Source organism: Phalacrocorax carbo, chromosome 2 (genome assembly GCF_963921805.1).
Source record: "Phalacrocorax carbo chromosome 2, bPhaCar2.1, whole genome shotgun sequence".
NCBI classification, from domain to species: domain Eukaryota; kingdom Metazoa; phylum Chordata; class Aves; order Suliformes; family Phalacrocoracidae; genus Phalacrocorax; species Phalacrocorax carbo.
Window position 1 is genome coordinate 166,484,800 of NC_087514.1, and position 19,392 is coordinate 166,504,191.

At 44.5% G+C, this 19,392-nt stretch overlaps 1 long non-coding RNA gene across 1 annotated transcript in view; it reads right to left on the bottom strand.

Annotated features, from left to right (window-relative positions):
• Positions 1-6,032: 6,032 nt before the first annotated feature.
• Positions 6,033-19,392, bottom strand: part of LOC135311770 (uncharacterized) — a 50,606-nt gene continuing 37,246 nt past the window's right edge. The window contains exon 4 of the long non-coding RNA XR_010371351.1: positions 6,033-6,600. This is a non-coding gene — a long non-coding RNA (uncharacterized LOC135311770). The remainder of the gene's footprint in view (positions 6,601-19,392) is intronic.

The window sequence follows — 19,392 nt, forward strand, 5'->3', positions numbered from 1 at the left end:
TTTCAGTCTCAGCAATCTATTGGCAGTATCACAGGTGCCAATCTCATTTAAACAGGCTGGAAAAGAGTAGAAGATGGCATTTCAGCATAACCAGCAGCAACAACTTCTCCAGCATGCTGTAGTTATTTTGACTTTTGCCTTAAAACTGTGCAGGAGCAGGTAAAGATGCAAACTGAGGTCACCGGTTTTGGTTACTGGCAAAAGTAGCTCTATTTCATCGATCTGGCTCTTGTTCCTGGCCTCCAGATTGGCTGCAAACTCCATTTCAGCCATGCAGAACCAGCAGAATCGGTCCAGCACAAAACCATGCAGTGATAACCACCCCAGGAATAGACAGATTTTTGTATCAGTGTTCAAATGTTAGAATCAGTTGAGTGCTATGTTCACTTATGTGTTACTGCTGTTACGGCTATTTACAGCTAGACCTGCTTTAAGTCTGGTTTCCCCTGGCTATTCCCTTCTTCTTTTCCCCCTAGTTCTGCTATTCAGATGGGATTTGAAGATATTTTCTCAGAAAGCTCTAGTCTCCTGTGCATATCCATTTTGCAGGACATATTTGTAAAGTAGAGAAGCCCTGTTTATGACTTTTTGAATGGCTGTGGTATAGCAAAGGGGAATATTACAGGCCCTGAAGGTTGCAGTAAGCTTAGCAGCACATACCAGTAAAGTGGAAACTCATTCCAGGCTAGTTAAGCTACACAAGAAATCTCTTGCACAAAAGAACAAAGTCAATTGTTTACACAACCAGTCACAAAATACCAGCTCAGAAGGTAGCATAAAAAGACTTTGACCAACACTAGAAGTTGAAAAATCCATTAAAAACTGGATTTAGGCAAGCTACGACTGCTTTATTCTCTTCTGCAGAGCAACAGGCTGTACGTCTAACACAGGGATTCCCCTTGGCTCAGAGCTGAATTAATCAAAGATTACAGATCAATTATTTGCTCTTTCCAAAGGAAATAGAAATTAGGGAAGAAGAGCCATGTCCAAGTTTGCGCTAGATGCCAGTCATACAATCAAGATATGAACCTGCCAAGCTTCCCTTAGACATGATCCACTAGGACTCATCCACTCCTCTTTTAGCACCCTGATTTTTGTCTTTTGCATCAAACAGTTCTTAGAGTCTTCACGGTGTTTAAGGCCTGTATTGGGCAGAGAAGACCAAGAGGTGCAGAGTCGCTGTATTGATTCCCCAGATGGAAAAAATTTCTTCTATAAACCCTGAGTTATGATTTGTACTATAGAACAATAAGGCATGTTATGTGCAAGGCTTATGCCCTGTTTTGCTACATCACTATAGCTTGTGTTTTATTAAAACATTAACAGTCTGTGATTGCAAACAGGTAACCCAGGCTGGAAATTGAACTGCTGTCTGCCTGCCACTGGAGCTTAATGTTTCCTGCCTCACACATTAATACCATGCCAGTTATGCTTGATTACATATTATTGCTTCGAGCAGACAAAAAAAACCGTAGAACAAAGCGATTGTTTTAGTCCTCAGAAAGGCGATTTGCATGTAAGGAAGGAAGAGAAAAAAGCCTCATCATTTATTCAGGAGCGAATTTCCTCTTCAATGTCATTCTGGCTAAAGCTAAATGCGAATATGCTAAAGCTCAGGGACAGGGCTAGAGGCTCACTGATACAGACAGGCATCTTTAGGGACCACTTCCATGTCCCTAATGAATCCCTAATGAAGTTTCACAGACAGGAAAAGACCTGCCACAACAAATCTTTTGTCCTAGGTGGTTCCCAAGATGCCGTGGGAGACCAGACTGGGAGAAAACGCTTCTGTTTTGCTCTCATTTGGCTGTTCACTTCAGTGCCCTTAAAGGGTTCCTTTTAACCACACTGATTACCTGCTCTACCTGAATTGAGCTCAAAAGATCTTGACACAGTCCTTATCTTGAAGAGCACATGGCTGGCATATAAGGCAAGACACTGAGCAAGGCGATAAGACAGCTCAGCACATCAGCAGCTGTTAATGACCCAGTGACCAAACCATTGCCTTCCTCCTGCTGCTCCACTCTTCCTAGACTTTGGACAAGAAGGGTTTCATGGAGATTTCTCAATCATTAATGAGGTCAAGGATGAAGCCTAAGGCAAATGTGTTTATGTATTCTTACCGAGCCGTCCAATTCTACACATATTAAGGGCTTTTATTAACTAGTTGGCTTGAATCTAGTGAATGCAGAGGACCTAATGAGGCTGAAGGTAAAGACAAATGTGTTTTCCATATGAAAAGAAGCACTTCAGAGCAGACCCTTTGTAATTCTTCACTAAATATTTAAATGTTTATAATGCAGTACAAGGAGGGCAGTGCAGCTCTGGGATCACTGCCGTGGCTGTCTGCTGAGTGCAAGGACAACAAAACCTCCTCGCACCAATCTCGGGCACACAAAGCATGTCCACTCTGAGTGTGCCTTTGCACAACCAAATTTTTCCCAGAACGGTAGAGACCGTTCTGTTTGGACAGAAAGCAGAGTGAAGGCACAGTTGAAGAAAATATTCCTTTCCTACATGAATTCACAAACAACCAGAGGGAGATAACAGAAAATACTCTGCAGTCGCATGACACCCATGTTCAATCCCTCTTCTAATGAATGCTGGATTGCCTCCACTGAATGAAAGCTTGCAGCAGGGAAGATTCATAGTTTGGTTGAAACACTCACAAAGGCTATAAAAAGTGGATGGAGAGTTCATTCTATGTCTCCAAGCTGTATGTGGGTTCCTTGATAACCAGCTACTGGCTGACAATGCTACTCTGCTTTTGCTTTCAAATTCCACCCCAAACTGAGAAGAATTTCCCTGCACCCTGGGGAAACTTTGGAAAAAGTATTACAGGGTCACTAAAACATTTGGTTTACATAAATCAGTATCAACCAGCCAAAAAAAAACCATACTTTTTTTTTTTTTAAATCTCAACCCTCCTTGTAGTGGGGATTAAGATACCATACAGAGCTTCTAGGGACATTTAGGGAGGCTATGACACAGAGACCTGCACTTTCCTGCTGAAATTAATGGAAAGATTCGTGCTGCATTCATCAAATGCTGTGTTATGCCATTAGGACAAGTTTATACCTACAGCATGTGCAGAGAGTGCGATGCGGAGGTCACCAGACTAGCAAGGACCCACGCATCACAGCCTGGACCTAGAGGTCTGGGCCCACATTCATGCCATGCTATAGCAGTTGGTTATAGTGCTCCTGGAGCGACACAATTGACTTCAGAGTCAGCACAGGCATCTCTAGACCAGTTCTAGAGCTCAGACACTTACAGATGGCTCATTTAATAACACATTAATGGTATAAATGTGTCCTGAGTTCAAATGTGTCATAGGAATGATAAGCTGTGATGATTCCAACATCAATTTAAATATAAATCTAAACTTTCTTTTATGTTCAAATAGTAAAGAAGCTTCTTAACTAAAATAAGTCTGCTACAAAGATGGGTAAAAAGAAGCAAAATACACATTTTAAAAAAATTTTAAAGGAATACTGTGAAACTCACCCACTGTTTCTAGTGATCTAGAAAGGTCATTGGAGTGAGTACTCAAGTAATTCCCTCCACAGACACCAGAATCTATAATTATTCCTTGATTCCAGGCTTAAATCTGCATCCCCAAGTGGTCACTGAGGACAAATCCATAAGCTCAAGCAATAAGGAAAACAAGAATAGTTCTTCATGGTTTATTTAACAACCACAGCAGGAGTCAAATTTCAGTAGACTGCAACGACTACGGAGTGAACTTAGTATAACAAATAGATTGTCAGAAACCGCAACCCACCCATTGATAGCAGGGGAAGAAAAAGTTCAGACAGATTTTCCAAAGTGATTACTTACTCTTTCTTTTTGACGTTCAGATTGGCGACACTTGAAAGGCTTTTAATTTTCTAACGGCAGATTTTCAGAACTTTCTAAAAATCAAATCTCATTAAACACCTTTAAATGATGATTTAGATATAAGGCTTAGGGGTTATTAATTCCGCTTGAGAAGGAAAATAAAATCTGTGTTAACCAGCTGCAATCACAGTCGATCCAAAATAACGTCACGCCACTTAATGCTGTTATACCAATAAGTGCCAGCTGCTGAGCAATACACCATTCGCATTATTTGCCCAGGCCCAGGACTTACAGCTGGGCTCTGGGGTCTGGGTACATAACAAGTTTATTGGAATGGGTTCTCCAGTTCACTATGTCAGCTATGATTAGCAGCCCAGGGTCTGAACTTCTCAATCCAGAGTTTTATGTTTTTAGCCGTCGCCTGCACAATGCAGATAAGCTGTCCCTGCCTTTATTTATTTGTGACTGAAAACAAGGCATGGGAGAATGTGCCAGTGAGAATCCTGTGTTCCCACAGCCTTCTTGCGCAAATATTTCTCTTTTGTCAGCAGTAAAAGGTCTGGGATGCTGATGCAGAAGATAATGGTGCAGCTGTGCCAGCTCTGCAGAGCTGAAGCAGATGGACCATGTGTGTGTGCTCAGTCCCACTAAAGGAGAGCGAGAGATATGGGAAAGAAGTGGCTTCTACAAGTGCAAGTCGCGCTTTGGAGCATTAGTTAATTCCCACTGGCTTTTGACAAGAAGCCTGGCCTCTCTTGCCCTTCCAAGACCCAGTAATGCAATGTCCTCTTCTTAAAAAGGCCTGATCGGATTCAGCACACTCCTTAAATGCCTTAGTCCCAGAACGATACATCTGGAGCTGTAGTTGCTTAAGAGAGAGGAGAATGGCCGCCCTTCCACAGGGTGCTGATGATGGTAGAAGGCAGAAGCCCTCTCCAATGCCTTATTTCGGTATCATTATCAAGCATGGAAGGGGTCTAATTCAGGGCTCAGCCTGTCTCACACCAGCTCTTGCAGAGCTTCTTCAAGCTGCACTTGAAGTATATGATACTGATCTACATGAGAGCCTGGATAATGGACCAGGAACTTGGTCTAGTCTTGCAGGTGCACCAAGACCTGCAGCCAAACAGCCAAGCATCTTAACATGCACAAAGATCCGCATGCAAGCGCACCTAGCGAATGTGTATTTACATGCACAGTAATGCCAGCTGTATTTAAATGGGCAGATGCATAAGAGAATGTACAGACTGGTGTAAGTACGTATTTACTTCTGTATGCAAGTTTGTGGTTGATGTAATTACACCATGTTCACTCAAGTGATACTGTGCCTATATACCCATATGTCCTTATAGTAGGCCTAGTCTTACAATATATGTTTTTCATTGCTTCTTATCACAGTGAGAGCAAGTCTGGAGTTCATCTAGCTAAGCCTGCATACAGAATCACAGGTTCCCAGACTGGTGGGGGCTGGAGGGGACCCCTGGAGCTCACCCGTCCCACCCCTGCTGGAGCAGGCACCCCCACAGCAGGGGCACAGGGCCGCGTCCAGGCGGGGGGTGAATGTCTCCAGGGAAGGGACCCCACAGCCTCTCTGGGCAGCCTGTGCCCCTGCTCTGGCACCCGCACAGGGAAGGGGTTTGTCCTCATGTTCAGGGGGAGCTTCCCGTGTTCCAGCTTGTGCCCGTGGCCCCTTGGCCTGGCGTTGGGCACCGCTGAAAAGAGCCCGGCCCCATCCCCCTGACACCCACCCTTCAGATATTTATAAGCACTGATGAGATCCCCCCTCAGCCTTCTCTTCTCCAGGCTGAACAGACCCAGGTCTCTCAGCCTTTCCTCCCCAGGGAGATGCTCCAGCCCCTGATCCCCTTGGCAGCTCTGCGCTGGCCTTGCTCCAGCAGCTCCCTGCCCTTCTGGAACTGGGGGGCCCCAAACACATGTAATATACACACATGTACTTAGGTATATATTCCTGTTTACCTAAGGGCATATGCTGATCTTCTCACTTCCACACCATCTCTATTTATCTATCAATACATGGGTACATCCTTATTGTCTACAGATACACACAGATTTATGATTATTTTCTTCATGTGGGAATAAAAGCACAGTCAAATTAAAAAAAGTGGAGTGCTATAACACAATTGAAACTTTTAATGATAAAATTATGCTTTTTATATACTTTTTCCATAAGGAAATTTCCATTCTTCATTTAATTATACAGTTGCACATTTTTTTCTGGTATTTCTGATGATTTCCCAAAGCTGACACGAAAAAAGGTCTTACTTCTAGTCAATTCCACCCTATATCTCTCATGCTCTGAGTGGATTTTAATGGATATATCCATTACTACTATCACAAAGGACATAAGAAGTTTTGAAATAAATTTGTTTTTTCCACTATTTTTACAGTAAAAGGAAAGAAATAAAAAAGATAAAAGAACACTAGTTTTGCTCTTGATGACTGGCACACATAAGCTGATCAGATTTACACTATTTGGATATGTAACAATTCAGTTTTGCCAAAGCCAAATATTCTACTGCACCCTGCTTTCTTCATTATCTATTGTCTCTGGTGTTTGACTGGAGAAAGGTATTTTTTCACCACTGCTACGGCTTTATTCTTCTGCAGTGTACTGATGGAATACTGCTACATCTTGCAAAACATAAGTAATGTTTTCCTGGTTCCACTTTTTGATTCTCAATATCCTCTAGCAAGAGTTGGGTTCATGAGAAACAGACTTGTTTTGATGTATTGACACAGCTGTTGAAAAAGAAAAAAAGAAAAAAATATTTAAAGTAAAATATGATTCAGAGAAGCAAGATGTTGAGCCTTTGAAGCTGGATTCTTATCTTGCTGACATCTGTATAAATCCAGAATTATTCTTTAGAGGTGCACCAGGTCAACAGGAAGGTCCTTGGGAGTTTTCCTCTCTGCTAGTGTCTTTCTGGGTGATTCTTTATGCAAGCCACTTCATGTCTCTGATTCCCTTCCCAAACTCTATCTATTTGGAGGGTGTTATCCCAATGTCTATGCTACTGGCCCAGAGGATATTATGTCATCACTGACAGCTCTGCGCAGATGTCCTTGGTGCCAAGGAACATCATTAAAGGTGTTAGCATGAGCCACCTGAATGGAGATAGTTCACCTGAACGGCGATGGTTTATGTAATACCGTTCTCCATTTGGTTTATGTAAAACCAAAATGCTGTTTCTCTTGCTGCTGTTCTCTTTCATAACGTCTGATACAACAAGGTCATGCAAAGACCAGGAAGCCCCATGGCCTTCAGCTACATATCTCCCCCCTCCATAAGGCAAGAGGAACCGTGGCTCTGTCCTTGCTCTCTCAAAATCCTGCGGGACTCCAGCTGACATTCTCATCTTCCACGAAGTAATTGTGTAGGACCTCAAAGCATCGCTCGCTATTACAGGGTGCTCACCATGAAACTGAAGTGGCTGAAACCCATGCAAAATAATCCCAAAGTGAGTCAAGACTATAGGCCAGCTACCAGCTTGCAGGCAACTGCTGAGCACCAAATCTCCAGAAACCTCCAGTCATGGAAAAAGAGATTGAATCGCCATGTGTCTTCCCTGTGTTTCCTCCATTCCTGGCTTTTTTGCATCTCCTTTGCTCCGCTAAGTTCTTCTTAGAGTTTTTCAGTAAAGTCATCGGTACATGACAGTGGCTCATAAGAGACCCTGGATGTAGACTCAGAGCCAATCTCTTTCCCTCTCCTAACACTTCTCTCCCATCTTCTACAGAGAACCAAACTTCCCTTCACATTCACATTTTTGAGCAGTCGGACTGGCCTACATATTTTTAAAGGAACAACCACGGTAGCTGGTTATCACACTAGTGGCTCTAGGAGAAGCTAAACAACTTATCCTTAAAATAATTAAGAATGCTGTGGGCAGGTCCTCAGATTTCTCCACTGTTTATGAAAAGAAAATTGTTTTATCAGTACTCCATTTAGGCAGTCTTCCTGCCTTTAACATAAAAAATATAAATTTTTTGCCCCCAGGTATTCAATTTATGAGAAAAGTAGTGTTCAGGCCAACACCAACATAACTTTTTGAAGAAAGGCTGACACAATCATTTCTGGCAATGGGAAATTGTCTTAGTTTCCTCAGATGACAGCTCTCAAAGCTAAACTACATTTCCCAGGGCTCAGCTGTCTTCATTTACATGTTTAGCTCTTTTGCCTGATGGGAAATGCTGTCTATCCCATGGGTCCTGCCCATGGAAGAGAGCAGGAACATCTGAGCTCCAGTGTCCCTCAGGCTCCGCAGCCACATTTGGTTCTTGGTTAGAGTATTTTGGTGTTTGAGTTTGTGACAAACAAAATAAAATGCCATTCCCCTCCCATTTTCCTGGGGAAAAGTTCATTTGTTGTTGTTCTTAATAACTCCCTTTAAGTTTAAATAACTCTCTTTTAGAAATAAATTGCTTTCTTTTTTCTTCTGCCTTACTCTTATCCAACTGAATAGGAAAATTCCTCAGCACAGGCAGAGCCTCAGGACCAGAAGCCCTGAAATGACCAAAGGACAACCCTTTCCTTCCTCACCACTTAAATTTGACCGTTTTCTCTGGATCAGCTAAAGCTGAAATGTCCCTTCCGTGTGCCACAAGGAGCTTCTGGTCTCACAAGGAACCGTGCAACCCAGTGACAAAATTAGAAGTCACAGAAGGAAAAATATAACAGAGGAAAAGCATCCTGCAGCTCTGGCTGAGCTGGGAGAATTATCTGCTACATTTTGCTGTTTACTCAGAAAAGGAACACAAGGCACTTCTTTTTTTTTCCTTAGGAAACCAGAGACCAGTTTTAAAAACACCAAACCTTCAACATTTTCACTTAATTACAGAGTAGGGGTTGGTGAGGGCACAGCATGGCTTCATTTTTGTGCTGCTGGCTGCATTTTTTGGTGGCTTTTGTTTCATTTTAATGTTTTAGGCTCAGATTTTGTTTTGTTTTTTCTGGTTTGACTTCTATTTTGGACACGTTCTGCAGCAACTCTATCCTTCAGTTTGGGGAAGTTTTGGGGCTTTTGTTCAAGGTTTGTGGAGACTTCATTGTCTGAACGTTGCATAGACTCAATCTACAATGTACAATTCTCAATCTACAATACTCAATCTACACAGCCTAGGCAGCAGCAGGAGTGTGCACAGGTATCAAAAAACACCTAGAATGGGGAGGGGGATGAGCAGAAACACTTAGACAGTTTTCCAGTTCTTTATCTAATGATTTTTTTGTGTAGGTGTAACTGCATGTAAGCCTGTCTCGATGTCGTTCCTGCAAGACATGGCTGTATTTCGCTAACCTGCAGCCGTGCAAAGCTGATACAGAAGGAATTGCCCAGATGCCAGGGAACCAAGCGCCAGAAGAGAAGCTGTGGCATCTGCTCACCTTGGGTGCAGAGAGGCTAGGGAGACCATGGAAGCCTTTGATCTCACTTTTGGGCCAGATCTATAAAATGGCAGCACCTCAGGAAATAATTCTGTGCAAGTGGCTTGTAGGCTTTAGACAACGAAGGCCTGGGGCGCTGAGGAGCAGCTTGCAGTGGTAGCAATTGATTGGTGGCGTGGAAATCACTAGTGGTGGTGTAGCCATACACATCATTCTCAAGTTTTGTAGGATCATCAGCCGAGCTCCCCATTAGCCTGCAGCAGGAGCAGTTGCTCTGTTAGAACGAATGCCATTCAACACTCAATTTTCTCCAAATCTGTTGTTTTCTTTTCCCTGTCTGCCCAACTCCAAAACAACAAAAATCACAGGGAAGTCACCCAAAATCACCTACAACACCCACCCTAGATCCTTTCTCTTTGCCCTGCGGATGTATATTTCACAAAGTGTCAGAGTTCTGGCATCCTCCCAGCAGGATGACCCCTGAAACCCAAAATTTAAAATACCTTCTTAAAAAAAATTAACAACAAAAATATATTTGTGCAGGCTGCTTACATGCCCTGTGGAAGAAAATCCCTTCTTGGAGACTTTACAGTTATCCAAGAGCTTTAGATTTTTATTTGCTTTTGCTCTTCAATAAAAAAGAAAGGGGAAGAGTAAGAAAAAAAATACAAAAGCTTTCAATCTCATCAGATGTTTTTGTTAAATACAGAGATGTTTTAAATATCTTAATAGAACGTCTGCGTCTTGAATTCTTGGAGTCTTGAGGAAACTACCTAGCTAAGTGGAAATGTAAATAAAGGCCATTTGCAGCTAACCAAATGAATAATGGCATTTGGCATTACCCAGCAATCCCAAATAGCTAGGCCTGGCTACTACCACCCTCTTTGATTGCTCAGCCAGACCACAGAGTCCCCTGTGAGCCCAGAGCCATCCCCTCTACTGTGGTTACAACAACCTCCCAAAGATGATCGCAGCTGGCAGTTTATTTCACGCAGCCATCGAGTGCTCCAGTGACAAAATATAGCAGAGCCCCTACAGCTGGGCTTAGATGAAAGAACCCTGTAGTTACAGGATCTGCTTTTTTCCCAGTGACTCCCTTTTGCAGTCCTATCACACCAACCACACTCCGTACAGTTGTACTTATTTTTTTCTTGCCCAGAAACAGCGTGAGAGGGAGAAAGGGGAAAGAAGAGGGAAAGGGGAACAGATCCACAGCATTTCCTTTCCTTTCTGTGAGGCTCATTACTTCCAACAATGAACATTAATGTAATAAACAGCTCACGCAGGGCGCCAGTCAGTTCCCACAGGTCTTTCCAAACATCTTAGTTTGCTGACCTCAAGAAACAGCCTGATAGTGACAATAAACATACTAATGTTTGTATTATGACTATTAACAATAGTACTATTTTAGTTCCCCAAAGTCCAGAACCCATTTTACCGGGCAACATACAAGCTGTGAGGACCACATTCTGGTCATCTGCCCAACACACAACTTGGCTCCTATAGCACCTAAAGGCAAGAGAACAATGACTCATTGACCTGGGCAGGCTGGAGAGCTGGGCCCAGGGGAGCCTCGTGGAGTTCAACCAGAGCCAGTGCGGGGTCCTGCCCCTGGGGAGGAACAACCCCCCGCACCAGCACAGGCTGGGGGGGACCTGCTGGAGAGCGGCTCTGCTGAGAGGCCCTGGGGGTGCTGGGGGGCAGCGAGGTGACCCTGAGCCAGCACCGGGCCCTTGGGGCCAAGGGGGCCAGCGGTGCCCTGGGGGGCATGGAAAGGAGCGTGGCCAGCAGGGCGAGGGGGGTTATCCTCCCCCTCTGCTCTGCCCCAGTGAGGCCACACCTGGGGGGCTGCGGCCAGTTCTGGGCCCCCCAGTTCCAGAAGGACAGGGAGCTGCTGGAGCAAGGCCAGCGCAGAGCTGCCAAGGGGATCAGGGGCTGGAGCATCTCCCTGGTGAGGAAAGGCTGAGAGGCCTGGGCTTGTTCAGCCGGGAGAAGAGAAGGCTGAGGGGGGATCTCATCAGTGCTTATAAATACCTGAAGGGTGGGTGTCAGGAGGATGGGGCCGGGCTCTTTTCAGCGGTGCCCAACGCCAGGCCAAGGGGCCACGGGCACAAGCTGGAACACGGGAAGTTCCCCCTGAACATGAGGACAAACCCCTTTCCTGTGCGGGTGCCAGAGCAGGGGCACAGGCTGCCCAGAGAGGCTGTGGGGTCCCTTCCCTGGAGACATTCACCCCCCACCTGGACGCGGCCCTGTGCCCCTGCTCTGGGGGTGCCTGCTCCAGCAGGGGCTGGGACGGGGTGAGCTCCAGAGGGCCCTTCCAACCCCCACCATTCTGGAATTCTGTGATTCAGCCAGTGGGATGATTTTACCTAATTTCAGGCCACAGGCTATACTAACTCCTGATCAATAGTAGTAAATAGACACATCCAGAGGATGCTGTGATGACTAGACCGAGTGGGATTCATCATTCTATGAAGCCCATCTACTCCTCTGTTGACTGCATCAAGAGTACCAGTAAATACCTGATATCAGACTCTTAATGTTTAGATAACTGAAGTTAGGTAAGATTAATCCCACAATTTCCATCCAAACTGCTGGCCTATGGCCTCCCCACAGTCACTGGAGAGGAATGGATGTCACCTCTGTAGCAGGTAGGTAGACACAGGTGTTAGGGAAAAAAATATGGTCCTAGAGAGCCTGTATTCTCATACCACACAAAAGACAAAAAGATGGAGAAGAAAGGGAGACGACATTTTGCTTAAAGTCACTGTGAAAGTTGAGACAGGATGAGAATTCAGATGAAGACACATCAGACATTATAAAGATAGCCAGCTTTCAGTAATCCTCTAGAAAAATGTACAAAATCCATAAATTGTTTCAAACACATGTTCCATGTAGAGAAAGATGCCAGTTACGCAGATGCCCAGGGAGATGTTTGTCCTCATCCTTAAAATGAGTCTAAAAACATTCAGCTAAATTTCACCTTCCCATCCTAAGCACATCCACTGCCTTGAAAAGGGATTGTTTAGGCTATGAATGATGTCAGGATTTTTCCCATAAGCCAGTCAAACCCAAGCAAACAGCATTCCTTGATGGATCAAGGATTCCTAATACTTCACCCTCCAAAGGGGTTCTAGGCTAATTTTAGACATCCACGTGTTCTCACCTAATATAAACTATGAATCTCAGTGTCCATTGTAGTAAGCAGGGCCATATCCATGAAGCAATTTGTCCCAGGAGAGTTGTTTAAGGTCAATGAGATGAGATGACTAAGTTCCATAAGGAATCTTTTAGTCTTCATTTGCCCTAGAGGAGCCTGAATAATGAACTGGGGCTAGGGAAAGTCCATTTGTTAGAGCAACGAGTGTAACTGTGAGCTACCTGCATCAGCACATTTTAATGGCACCATAACCACTCCCCGTTGTCTCTTCAATAGCTTGTTGTGCGCCTGGAAAAAGTGCTTCATGTCTCAAGACCTTGAAGGTAACTTTCTCATCTGACTGGCTTCACTTGTTCAACCTGAATGTCTGGAGGAACAAAAACAATGAGCAATGTTCATTACCGTCCAAAGTCACCCCGAGCCAGGGTAAAGCTGTTGATGGAAGTCCGCATTAGCTTGAAAGACTAGAAAACCAGGAGTTCAATACTGGTCAATAAAAAATGCCATGACCTAACTGTCTAACACATGCTGGATATCTGCGTCAATGAGACAGAAGGTCTGAGACTGGCTGATGTAATTAACTCTGTGTACCTGGAAACCTGAAAGTGTGACAAAGAAATAACTGGGTAGGAAAAGGGAGAACTGATGCATGGTTAAGAAAGGCAGCCGACCAGGGGATGCAGGCTAGACGGAGGGTAGAATTGTGCTTCCTAATGGGCTGCCATAACATATGATTCATGCAAAAGAATCAGTTTTTAAGGAAAATAAAAATCCATCCATAAGAAGAAGTAGTTCATATCAAGTTTACTGCTTGATTATGCTGGGGATTCTCTTCCCTCTTGCTTGTCTTCACCAAGAAAGAAATCTGAGCTGCAAATCACAAATTAAGCTGTGTGGCTGAACAAAGCTGGGTTGAGGTCCTTTAAGAGCTAGGATTAAAGCATCCTCTGAAGCAGTTGGTAAATGAACAACCCTATAGTGCAGTACCAGAGCTACTGGTACTCAGCTCAGCACAGATCAGTACCCTGATCTGCTTGGAAGGTCAGCAGTGAGCAGTGGCAACATCAGAGTTTTCAGGAGATAACCAACATTTTCACAAAACCTAGGGCTAAGTAGACTAAAGCCTCTTGACAATGCAGAAGACAGGGACTTGAGTTATGTGAGACTAAGCGGCGGTTTGAAGTCCTGTCCCTGTCTAAGGCCAGCAGGTAACTGGCATGTGGGAGATGGATGGGGTGAAAGTTATCGTGGTGCCAAAGGGAAGGCATGCCTTTCCTTCTGTAAAGCTTAAAAAGAGTAGAGCTCTTCTTCTACTCCCTAAGCTAGACTCAGGAAGAGAAAAAAAGAGGGGGGAGAAGAAAGGGAAAGGGAAAGGGAAAGGGGAATGGAAGGGAAAGGGAAAGGGAAAGGGAAAGGGAAAGGGAAAGGGAAGGGGAAGGGAAAACACAATACCAGCAGTACTACTTCACAGCTTCTGAGCTCAAGTCACCTAGTATCAGCTTGATCCACCATAACTGATGCCAGTCCTGCTGTTGATTTTCATGGATATTGATGACATCATACTTGAGAAGAGAGATTCCCCTTGATGAGGGGTGTATCTGCTTTAAGACTCAATGCAGCACCTTGTGGATTGCCTAGCAAATAGAACTAGACATCCACTTGCAGCACAGCATTCTCTGTAGACATGATTGTGGTTTATCCAACACAGCAGAAAAACAGAGGAGATAAAGAGGATTTGGATGTCACAATTCTATTCTCCTGAATGCCACTTAAGAGACCCTCAGATTCCAGTCCCATAACCCAGACACCAGACTTGCATTTGCTAGCACGCACACATAAAACCACACTCCCAAAACATCCTGGGGTTGTACCTATGTCATTACAGCAATTTCAGGCACAGACAGGGGCTTAAAGTATAGGTGGCTTTTTTTTTTTTTTGCCACATAGTAAACTGCTGGCCCTTCTAATTAAATGTAATAAGAGCAGTCATTTATGTGAGAAGATATTTCGAAAATTTAAGCCCTCAAATTCTCAGCTCCTAAACCAGTATCACAGTGCCCCACATAGATTCCTAGTTCTTATAATTTCTAAATTTATGGTCTACTTTGGACTGCACAAATGCAAAGTAAGGGGAAAAAGAAATGAGAGAGCTATTTCCCAGCCCCAAAAACAAGCTAGATCCCAGGAAACTACCAGGAGCCAAGCTGTCCTCTTCTTAAACACTTCTAGATGTGAACAGGACACAACCCTGTCCACAGAAGGCGGATTCCAGGCTACCTACTCATACAGTACAGAAATACTGACATAAAGGGAACTACATGGATAGTTAAGGCCCATCTGGAGCAGAACTGAGCCCTTCAGTGAGATTCAGCCCAGATTAGATGTCTAAGTCTAAAAAAGCTGGCTAGCAGTACTTGGAGGTCACTAAAGCAGTCAGAATTTAATTTGGCCTGGCAACTCATAACAGAATTCTGATAATACAGACATAAAATGCATAGTTCCCACCCCACCACCCTGCAGGAGGTTACATCACTTTACCACTTACTCCTGACAGTATCCATATGCCATAAATGAGTTTAACTGCTCCCTCTAAAATCAGGTCCTTGACAATTGTGCCTTTGAGTCTAGTGGAGCTACCACAGGAATAATATTTCTGCCGACATGGGACAGGACACTGGGTTCTGGTTTCAGAGCTGTTTGCTTTGTGAGGCTCTGCTGGGTGACTGGCCCCATTGTTCAATATTGAGGCGGATACTCTGAGTCACTTCTTGTAGAAAATCTGTTTTCTATAATGAACTGACAACCCCATGAGTCATTTACCTTTGTTACCATTTGGAACCAAAGGGATGATGGAGGACAGGGAACTGAAAGCAAAAGCTGGCTTCCTCTGGGAGATAGTGAATTTGATCTTCAGCACAGCCCAAACCAAGAGGAGTTCCAGAAAGGACACACAGAAGCCCTATGCTAATGGACAAGATTTGGGCGAGGAGTCTCTTCTGGCCCAGAAATAGAGAACTATTATGAGTTGCTAGGGGAAAACATGCCTCAGAGACAGCCCTGAAACACTAACCAGGCTATGGGTGTAACCCCATTTCCTGCGGGGATTGGCTTGTACTTCTCACCTTCAGTTACTCCATGGAGGTCATCCTCAGAAGAACAGACTTCTTAAATATCATGTGTCCAGCATGACACTCTGAACTGGCCCCTATCTCACTATGTCCTCTAGCTAGTCTGGGACTTCATATATTTACAGGGCAGAACCGCAGTTTCTCTTCCACTCCATGAACCAGTCCAGTTCCAATTTGATCTACTGGATCCAGTGCCTGAAGTCCTGGAGTGGAGAAAGACCATGACATTGCACAGTTGGCTTTGACCCACAGCCTGTCACCTGGCACTCCTCGCATCTGCAGCCTGACTTTGCGAAGACCCTAAATCCCCCTCTCACATGGCCTAACATGGTGAATGTGCCCCCCGCTCCCCAGCCATGTTCTGACCATGTGCTGTCCTACAGAGGATCTCACCATAGGAGATCTGCTCTTTGAAAAGATGTTCCTGCCACAGCAGTAATAAGTGATTACATTTGTTCTCATATTGATTCAGCTGCTTTGGCCAAGATTTGAAGAAATGGTAAGTGAGGGCCGCCTGTTTTCCACTCTGCTTAATCCTCACCTGCCTGGTTGGATGTGAGCAGATCCAGAGCCTGCACAGGCCACTCTGGGTTGTTTGGACATTATCCTGTCCTCTTCCTCCAAATCATAGCCATGCAATCCAGGACAAAGCCTAACCTATTTCTGGCAACAAAAGGGATCGAACAACATTCCTGCTGCAAAATTCTCCTGATTTCTCAGCTCTGCAGTGAGCTCTGGGAGAAATGTTATCTGATTGCCTGAACATGGAAGTGCCTGCATTCGCAGTCTGGGTCTGAATGGAATTCCCTGTTTGGCTTCAGAAAACCCCTGTCCGAGAAAAGATAATAACCGGAGAAGAGTCCAAGCCACAGAACGGGGATCTGGACTTATCTGTTTAGATCTGTTCATCTGCTCCCTCCTGCAGGAGCAAAACTGCTGCGAGGCACCTGCTGAATGAAACTGTTCCTTGGCGCAGAGAGAAGCAGCCTTGCAATGATTAAAGCCAGTTGTGCTCAGCCACAGAGGAAATCAAACTGTGTCCATGGCCTTTGCGGGGGTTGATTTCATATGACGTGAACTCTCAGCCTTGCGGAATTTGTTTTCCACCTGGTCTTCTAAGGGCATGGGTGTTTGTGCTCTGACCGTGACTTGACGCACGTAGGAACACCTCTCTGGCCCCTTGCTGCCTCCCCTCACAGCTCTCACTCCATGTGCTAATGGCAGCTAAACTTGAGATAAACTCCCACGATTTTTTGCAGTGCTTAATGAAAGTCAGCATCCAAATAGAGCCAAGAGGATTGACAACTTCTCCAATCTAGAAAAAAGCTGTGATGGGAGCTCCAACTTTATTAATGACCAGACAAATCACATGGAGGAAGATTTATGGAGGTTCTAACTAAGATAAATTGGTCGTCTTGGTTGGAAGTATCCACTTCCAGCCCCAGAGGAGCCTCTGGAACTCTTTAAGGTAGAAGCTCACATGCAGCCTCCTGTATGATTCAGTGAAAACAATCAACCAGCCTTGAAACACACGGGAGAGCAGAGATCCTGGTTCCCACTGCACATAAAATGGCTTTATTTTGTATGTATGGAGCAATTTCTGGTCAGCTAGGTTTTCTGAGTTGTGAGACTACTAGTGACATATTTTCAGGCATTTTCCTCGAATCTTTGAATGGTGAAAGATCTTTTTAGCTAAAAGAAGGCTTATTTTTAATAAAAACAAGCAGAAGGCAGAGGAAGGGATAAAGTGGCTATGTACTCATCTAAGGGTCCAGGATTTGAAGAAACCTAGGATTAACCAATTTGGTCTTAGTGAATTTCCACCATTCACTGCCAGTTCTGCCTTCAGATAAAAGTCATTACAAGCACTGACAAGTATGACCCTCTTCTCCCCAAAATAAGTATAACCGGATTTCTGTGGTATATGCTAAGATCAACTTCTGCAGAAAACATTAAAGAGCCATCAAGGGCAAGAAATTCCTATAAACTTTTCCATAAAAATATTTCTCAGGATGTGAGCCAACTGCAGAATTGAGCACTGAAGAGATAACTTTCTGAAGATGTGAAATATGCTGTCCCCAGAAAGGAGGTTTCGTGTTCCTGACGATGACAACCTTTTGCTATCAGATGGGACAACTCCCTGTGCCTGAGTTGTAGAAATTGTAGAAGAAGGATTAACAAGGGCTGACATTCATCATTAAAAAGGGAAGAAGCGCTTGGACAGTACGGCCGTTTTCCGGCAGAGATAAAAGCGGGATGGTGAGTTCTATGAGCAACACAGAATTACACACAACAGTATATACCGGTGAGTGGATTGTGTGTGCCTCTGTGTAATTTACTGCCATCTCATTGATGTGGTCAGATTGGAGTATTACTGTAGGCATATTACAAAGCTTTGTTGGCTTTAAGGAAGGGAAACATTTACATTGGCCACACATTTGGGATAATAAATCAAAAACTCAGCAATCCATTAAAACAATGTAGATAGGAACCTGCAGGCAGATTTCTGGACAAATTTCAGAGCCCCTGTTAGAGTGAAATTGAGCAACAGAAGGGCAGGGAACTTGAGATACCAACGCTGTTATTTCAAAGCCTTCTTTAATGGACAAAAAGGATCGTCTCTCCCTGTGGGTGGGTGCGGAGGCTATCCTGTCGCCTGCTGAGTTCCTGTCCCACAAAACAATGAGGACAAGACCCCCCACATGGCAGAGAGTCTCTTTCACCCTCTTCCATGCTCTGCCCATTGCAGTGGGATCAAGGAGGGGGCAGGTCAGCAGGAATTTCATATCATGGAAGAGCATTGTTGTGAAATGGGGCATCCACCTGGCCAGAAGGATTCAAGGAATGTAGAAGGGAGCTTTAGGCCATCATCTACAAGGCCTACAGCATGTACCAGGTGTGCCATGACTACATCAGAGACCTCTGTCTGAAAGTCTGGAGCGAGACCGCCTTGAGGTAGGGGGAAAGGAAGCCCAGGCTCCCACCAGGTGACCTGATGAAGCCTAGCGTGTGCCAAAATGCGCAGCCAAGCGAGGCCATTCAGGAGGGGACCTCAGCTCTGGTGAGACAGGAGAAGATGGACCAGCAGCTCTCCATGGCAGTGCTGTGATTGGGGTTTTTGGTCCAAAAAACCAGCGCTGCCTGCACCTGTGTCTGTGTAATCGGAAACCATTTTGAGAGGGGATAGTGGTACAAGACAGCTTGTCCGTTTGAAGTCTGACCTTATAAATGATTTGCAGTGAGCCTGGACCATTTTTACACCCTCCAGGCCAATGTTTTGAGGCCCCAGGAACTGACAGTGGAAATTGCATGACTGATTTGTTGGAGATTCTCATGGCCATTATTTTTAGATCATCTGTGTGTGGCGCAGTCCGTACCTCGGTTTAGTATGAGTCAGTTGGAATCAGCTACTCCATTATGTTATACAAAAGCTCTTATTTTCTCTCAAAACTCTGGCAACGAATGCACCAGAGCGCTGTCAGCTTCCTTGGCTCTAAGTGATAACTGAACTACATAGTGCCAGAAGTAAAAATGCATTACGAAAATGTGCTCGGGGAAGGAAAGGAGCTATAAAAAGTTTTGTAGGTACAACACATGGCACTGCGGCAGACTGGAAATAGATGGGGCTTTTAAGCTGGACAGACTGACGGGAGCTACAGAGGTGCCAGAAACAGCGCTGCCACTGTTAAAGGAAACCAGAGGCCACATGCAGTTGAACATAAATGGTTAAAATTCAGTGTTTTCAATGCTGAGTTAATGAGGAGTACATAAGGTAAATGCTTAAATCATTTATAAACTGGATATCGGCACTTGTGGAATAGCGCTGATAATCTGTTAAGCTCTTCATCTTCTCACAGAAG